Source organism: Mirounga leonina, unplaced genomic scaffold (genome assembly GCF_011800145.1).
Source record: "Mirounga leonina isolate KUSES-001 unplaced genomic scaffold, KU_Mleo_1.0 Mir_82, whole genome shotgun sequence".
NCBI classification, from domain to species: domain Eukaryota; kingdom Metazoa; phylum Chordata; class Mammalia; order Carnivora; family Phocidae; genus Mirounga; species Mirounga leonina.
The window spans coordinates 12485220-12492055 of record NW_023270825.1 but is presented as its reverse complement, the minus strand read 5'-3'; the positions used below and the strand labels follow the sequence as shown (position 1 = coordinate 12492055).

General features: G+C 50.7%; 1 long non-coding RNA gene across 1 annotated transcript; it reads left to right on the top strand.

Moving 5' to 3' along the window:
* Nucleotides 1–1476: 1476 nt before the first annotated feature.
* Nucleotides 1477–5442, top strand: LOC118002196. Its single transcript, XR_004676978.1, has 3 exons — nucleotides 1477–1710; nucleotides 4105–4201; nucleotides 5397–5442. It is a non-coding gene; the product is annotated as an uncharacterized LOC118002196 (long non-coding RNA).
* The last annotated feature ends 1394 nt before the right edge of the window (nucleotides 5443–6836 follow it).

The window sequence follows — 6836 nt, the reverse complement described above, 5'->3', positions numbered from 1 at the left end:
TGGACACTTGGGTTATTTCCATCTTTGGGCTAGTGTCTAATAAAGTTTAACATAATACATGGGATTTGGCTCCTCTGTGACTTAAGACCAATGTAACAACTACTTTTACTTCAGTTTATCCTCTAGAAACAGGATGTCAATCAGAGCAACTTCCCACACCAGGGCTCTGCAGGCAAAGCCGGGGCGAGGGACGGTGAAGGAGGAGTATCTGTGGTCACTGTGGACCTCGGCAGAGCTACACGGGAGGGTCTGGCTGGTCAGAGCTGGCACCCTGGTTGGGTGGGATTGCTCAACATGGGGTTTCTGCTTCTATAATACAAGAGAACTTTCATTCATTCATTCATTCAATTAGTTCAACCCATTCATTCTATTATTCTCTCACTCATTGATTCCAATATTATTTAATACAGTCATGAGCTCAGACTGCCCTGAGCTTCCATCCACTAGAGGCAGAAAGACAAGCAAATCGACACTGACGAAGCCTAAAGGTAAGGGTTTCAGGAGAAGAAGCATGGTGCGCTGTGGGAACCCAGAGGAGGCACCTCTCCTGTATTTGGGAGCCAGGAAAGGCTGTCTGGAGGAAGTTCCCACCTGTGTCAAGTCCCTGGGGAAGGGAAGAATTTAGCCAGTGGAGCAGAGGATGGAAAGGGTGAACCAGGCCCAGGAGGGGAATACGAGGGCCCAGAGATGAAAGGGAGGACCAGCAGTTGGCTTACGTGTGTGTGACTTGTGTTTTGAGGTGGGGGTGCAGAGACTCATGGGAGGTGGGAGGTGAAGCCACAGGTGTGGGCACGGACCATTTGGTGAGGGAACTCGGGTGGCGTTTAGGCTTCATCCTGGGGCAAAAGAGAAGTCGGATGGCTTTGAAGCAGGAGAAGAAGCATGCCCTGTTCTACCCTTGAGGGAGCCAACATCTACTGAGCACTTTCTGAGGGCTGGGTGCTGCTTACTTCAGTTAACCCTCACAACAGCTGACCAGGGTGGGTGATGAGGTCCAGAGAGAAACTTCCCAAGGCCCCCAAACGGGCCTGGCAGGATGCTGATACAACCATCACTTCTGCTATTCAGGGTGGTCTGTGGAACAGAGACCATTGTATCTCCTGGGAGCTGGCTGGAAATGCAGAACCTTGGCCCTGTACCTTCTGGATCAAACCCTGTCTTTTAACAGGGTCCGCAAGGGGTTCCTGAGCACGCTGAGGTCTGAGAAGCACTAGGGTGATTCCCAAGACTCAGTGCACATTAGAATCTCCCGGACAGTGCTCCAGCTCTACTCCTGGATGAATTATATCAGAATTTCTGGGGCTGCCACTCAGGCATCAGGACTTTTCAATGTTTCCCCAAATCCCTTGCATTCTGTGTCCCCCTTTCCAGGGAGGGCAGGCTGACTCCTGCAGGAAGGACCGGGCACCCAGCCACTGGAGACTCTGCAGCTTTAAGAACTGGAGCTGGCTGCCTGCCCAGGAGGCCACAGGAGGCCGCCCTGCCATTGCATGGGCCACGTGAGAACGGGCTGCGGGCTGCCACAGTCAGCGCTGAGGCTGGCCTGGGCTTGCAGACCTGAGCCCCACGAACAGCCCCAGCGGCGGTGGCGCAGGCGAGCCGAAGAAAAGGGACCTTTATGCCTTTTGGGGGGAAGCACACATTCTGCGAAGCCATGGAAACAAAGAGAGGAACTGTTTCTAGCCCTAGTCCCAACATCTCAAACCAACAGTAAGTCAGGAGGGCACAGAACACGGCACAGCCCCTCCCGTGCCCCAGGACAGCACACAGCCCACCCCACCTGCAGCCGTGGAGCGTGGAGCTCTTTCTCCACGGGGGCCTCTGGAAGTCAGGGCTCAGCTCCCGACAGGGACTACCTGACAACACCTCAGGTGTGGGTGGCGTTTCTCCACTCTGTCCCAACTCCTGCAGGGGCCTTGCAGTCCACGCCACTGCCCCCAGAATGCTGAGGTCTTGTGAGAGCAGAGAAAGTAAAACAGAAACCTGTCAGTGTAACTGTTGGTCTTGGGGCCGCCAGCTTGCCTGGGAAGAGGCAACGAAGCTGAGGGCCGCAGTGGGGGTGGCCGAGGGGGCTGTGGCCGGCACCGGCAGTTGGCCTGCAAAGTTTCTCGGGCACCCGAGGGCCTTTTGAGGAGGGAAAGGTGGAGGGGGGGCAGCAACCAGATCATCACCTCCACCTTGCCTGGAGACAGAGAACTGTGAATCCCATTCCAGGCTCTCTCCAGGTCATGAGTGGGCTTGTCTCCGTCTCCATGGGGGACCACCACCAACTTAGCACATGCAGTGACTCGCTTGGGACCCATGTGTCACCAAACGCTAAAGGCAAAGCCTTGTGACTTTGGGGTGTCTCTTCTCTCATGTTATCTGTGCCTCCCTGCCCACCTCCTTCATTACGGACAGTTGAGAGCTAACTATAATCCGCCTTACTTCCTGAGACTGCGTGCAAAAATTATCATGCGTTGGGGGCGGGTAGCAGGTTGAGATTACGTTGGCAGAAAGGAGAGGTTGGCATTGATTGGCACGCAGAGGAGGGAAGCTACTGTGTGTCTTCAAGATCACTGGGTACATGCCAAAAGGAAGGGAAGGAGAGGTTTAAGAGTAGGGAGCAAAGAGAAAGCTGGCTTTACCAGCGGGTGGAGTGAAGATGAGGAAGAAGGAAGAGGAAGGTGGCCTGAGGTGAGGGGCAGGGCAGGGTGGGGTTAGCAGAGAGAACGCTGAACTGTGGCTTGTCCAAAATGATGATGAAGCATCTGAAGGAGCCAGATATGACATCCGGCGGCAGGGCTAGATCCCAGAGATCAATTGCTGGCCCCTGAAGTGTTTTATTTATTTATTAATTTGAGCATCTTTGGAAAATGGGGAGATTTCACGTATGACTCTGAAAGGCCTGGACGCCAGGCTTACACGGCGGTCCCCACTCACACGCAAGCATTTTGCCTGCCCCACCCCACTCCGCAACCTCTGTACCTGCCCAGTTCCCAGGGGCTTTGCAACTTGCTGTTACTCCTGGTCTTGATGATAATGATTTTCTTCCATCGAGCCTTCTATTGAGTGTGTGTGTGTGAGCCGGTGTGTGTGCGTGTGCGCGTGTGCATGCCAGGCACACAGGTGTGCTCTCTTTCGATGAATTTCAATTAATCTCTCCCCTTTTCGGTTGAGGGTGACAGATGCACAAAACCAGACATACCCCTCTCCTTAACAGATTCCACAGCCTTTCCAGGCGATCTGCCAAATTGCTAGATGACATTTGCATTAAAAAAATTGAGTGCATTTTCCTATTTTGATTTTAAGTATTTCCCAGCCTGCGTTAAGGCGCTAGTTCACGTATGCCACACTTAATAGCTTTGAAAGCATTTCTTAAACATAGTGGATTCATTTTCTCCTTCTAGCAGTTCTGTGAGATCGATAGTTTGGGTCCCCTTCCTGTGCTCTCTTGGAGAAAACAGGCAGCAGAGAAACCAAATGACTTGCCTTGGTCCTGCAGTAATTTTGAAGAAAAGTTAGTAAGAGTAAGCTGTGTCCTTTACACTGCATGGAACTGTAAAACATTCTGCTTTGAAAAGCATAGTGACTAAGGGTAGGATTTCCATCCAGAGTACTGGTTTGACCACTGGTTAGGCCACTCAGTAGCTGTGCATCTTCAGACAAAGAACTGAATCTCCCAGTGCCTCCTTCTGTAAAATGGGGATAACAGCCCTTATCTAGGGAGCATTGTGTGGATTAAATGAGACAACATATGCAGAGTATCTAGAACAGTGCCTGGTACACTGTAAGGTTTTGATAAATATCACCATCAGTACTCAAACTACTAGTATCTGTACCTGTGGGAAACATTCTGTATGACTTAGGGCACAGGCTAAGTTGTAACAAAAAGACCCCAAAATACATTGGCTCCAGAAGGATAGAAGTGTATTTCTCTTTCACTCACTGGCCAGGAGGTAGATGGTCGGTGCAAGACAGGGAAACAACTCTGCTCCACAGGGTCATTCAGGAACCCAGGTTCCTTGAACTGTGTTCCTTCCCACCCCCTAGGGGCCTAGGGTATCCCCCTCTTCTGCATAGCTGTAGCTGCTCAAACACGTCCACCTTCTGCTCCTCCTACAGGCAAACAGCCCCCTTCTTGATGCTGTGACTCAGAAGCTGCTCAGGCCCATCTGCTCAGATCGCTCATTGACCAGAACTCAGGGAAACTGAGCTGCAGGTGAGTCTGGGAAATGTAGTCTGTAGCTGGGCCAACTAAATACACCCAACTAACACGCAGGAGTTCTCTTACTAAAAGGAAGAAAGGGAGGGCGGAAATTGGGAACAGGTCATGGTCGTGGGGCCATACCGTCCCAGATGTGCACCTTGGACCTGAATCTGGAGGGGTTAGTGCCTGCTCAGGCTGCCGGTTTCTCAGCCCATCTGAGCTCTACTTCTTATTGGATGTCTGATTTACTCTTGGATTTCTTCTTTAGCAAAATCCAGGGACAGCTCTGGGCTCCATGTTTCAGATAAACACCTCTGGTGGTGGCATGGTTATCTCCTGTGGGCTCGCCAGACTGACTATCCATTGGGTTGGGCAGCCTGTCCCCTTATCACCCACACCTCCTAGCAAGGGTGGCATTGGCTCTGTTTGTTTTCTTCTGGATCTTTTGACAACCTCCCCAACCTGCAATGTAAATTCCATCCTCCAGAGGTTGTCTCCAGAGAGTATGATCTTGAGTCCGGGGTGGCTGATTAAGGAAACGTCCCTGCTCCTTCCATTCTCCTGGAGTCCATCCTTGCATGTGTTGAAGAGGGAACCTTCTCCCCACCTCATCAAAGATCACCTATGAGCCCACAGGCGTGTAATAAAGAAATCAAGCCACATATTTGGTGAGTGATTTCTCAGCCATGTGGTCCTGCAGCTCTGCGGTCTTAGAGTTCAACCTCCATGGTGGATTTCTGAAAGCACTAAGTTAAATAACAACTGGCTCAATGAAAGGAAGTGTAGATCAACATTCCATTCTTATCATTGCAAGTAACTAAGGTTGGATGGGCCACAAAAGGGAATACCAATTGTCTGGGGGAGCTTACTCCAGGGACAGAGAAGGTACTTTGATGTATACTGCCTAACAGATGAAGAAGGAAATATGGATTTGTTGAGGGCCTGCCATGTGCCAAGCACCTGCTCAAGGCAGAAGTCAGAGCCCTGAGTAACAAAACAGGCACCTGATGGAGTCTATAGCCTAGCAGGGGTGCTCTGCATTAACCATCTCATTTAATCCTTGTACAATGCACAAAGCATGTATATTTCATATTTTGTGGACCAAAAATGTGAGCTCAGAGAAGGAAATGGTAGGGACGGTTTTAACCCCATGTCTGCCTGATTCTAAAATTCCTGCTCTTTCCATTTTTATTTCATCTGCCTCCAGACACTGTCTTTGTTGAAGAGGGACTCTAGCCTATACACAGACGTGACCTGGCCCCTTGTGCTAAACACCTGAACCAGTGACAGCTATTAACTGAGGGCTTGGCTTCACTTGACTGTGGTGGTTGGGTTTTCGTTCTAACCCACATCTCTCTCATCCCTGTTGCCCGCTTATCCTTCTGTGTGCACCCATCCCTGCTCCTTCCTGGGGCTCTGATTGCTGGAGGAGGATTGTCCACCACATCATCTGGACCATTAGAGTCCTGGGTTCCCAAGGCTGCCAGGAAACCTTTCCAAGTGTTCCTAGACCCTCCCCTGTCCCATTTGGTCATTGGTGTCTCCTCCTGACTATTCCTCTTCCATCAACCCCTGTTTGAACCTCCATTTCATTGTCTGTCATTATCATGATGGAGGATCCATCCTGTCCACTGATAAAACTGAACAAAATTTAGGGCTGAAGAAATTCTTAAAGTCCTCCCTGGCCGTGCCCCAGTGTGTCTCCTACTCTGCTTCTCCACTCCTCCCATACCAGGGAAGAGGTGTGCTCCTGCCCATGGCTGATGTTCTCTGTGTGCTGCAGACTCCCTCCCACCTCCCCTGGAGGCCCCCTTCAGCCACTGTGTTCTCTTGCTCACATCGTCAGCCTCTTGTCTACTGACATTCTCATCAGTCTCTCCAGTCTGAACAGTACTCTCTTCTTGATCCCATATTTCTGTCTAACTTCTCCCTTTAGTTTCCCTTTCTCTCTCCCTTCACAGCCAAGCTTCTTGAAAGAATTGTCTACCCTGGCTGTCGACACTGCCCACCTGCACATTCAGTCCTCCATCACCCATTGTGATCTGGTGTATGTTCCCATGATCAAATGCCCAGACTGATGTCATAAAAGACAGCCATTCTCCAGGTCCAGCTGGTGTTTTTCTTCCCTGAGGTGACTCTATCTTTCTAGAATGTTGGTACTATTGCACACCCCCACATTTTGAGCCCCTCTCTCTAGGTGAGAGGTACCTAGCTAGCAGGTGTCTCTGCTCTCTAGGTTTCCACTTTACTTTGCTGGACATTGTTTTCCATCTCCTTATGGTCTCCTTATGGAGACCTCCTTTTCCACTCATTCCCTGAATGTCCCCTGGGCCTCTGTGTCTCACCCACTGCTCTTCTCACCCTCTCCCTTGGTGTCCTTGGTGTCCTCCCCACTCTCCCTCTTGACATCTGGTCCTGAATGTCCCATTTCTCATGGACAGCTGCTGTGGCTGTCCCCAGGCTCCTCCCACTTAGCATTCTAAAGCCAGACTCCTTATCAGGCTCTTCCAAGACTTACCCACCTTCTAATGTCCCTTATTTTCAGGAATGGTACCACTACCCCAGCTGCCCATGCCAGAACAGAGGAATCTAGTCATTGTCTTGGAATCCCACTTCTCATTGCATCTTTTGCTTTCAATCAGGTATC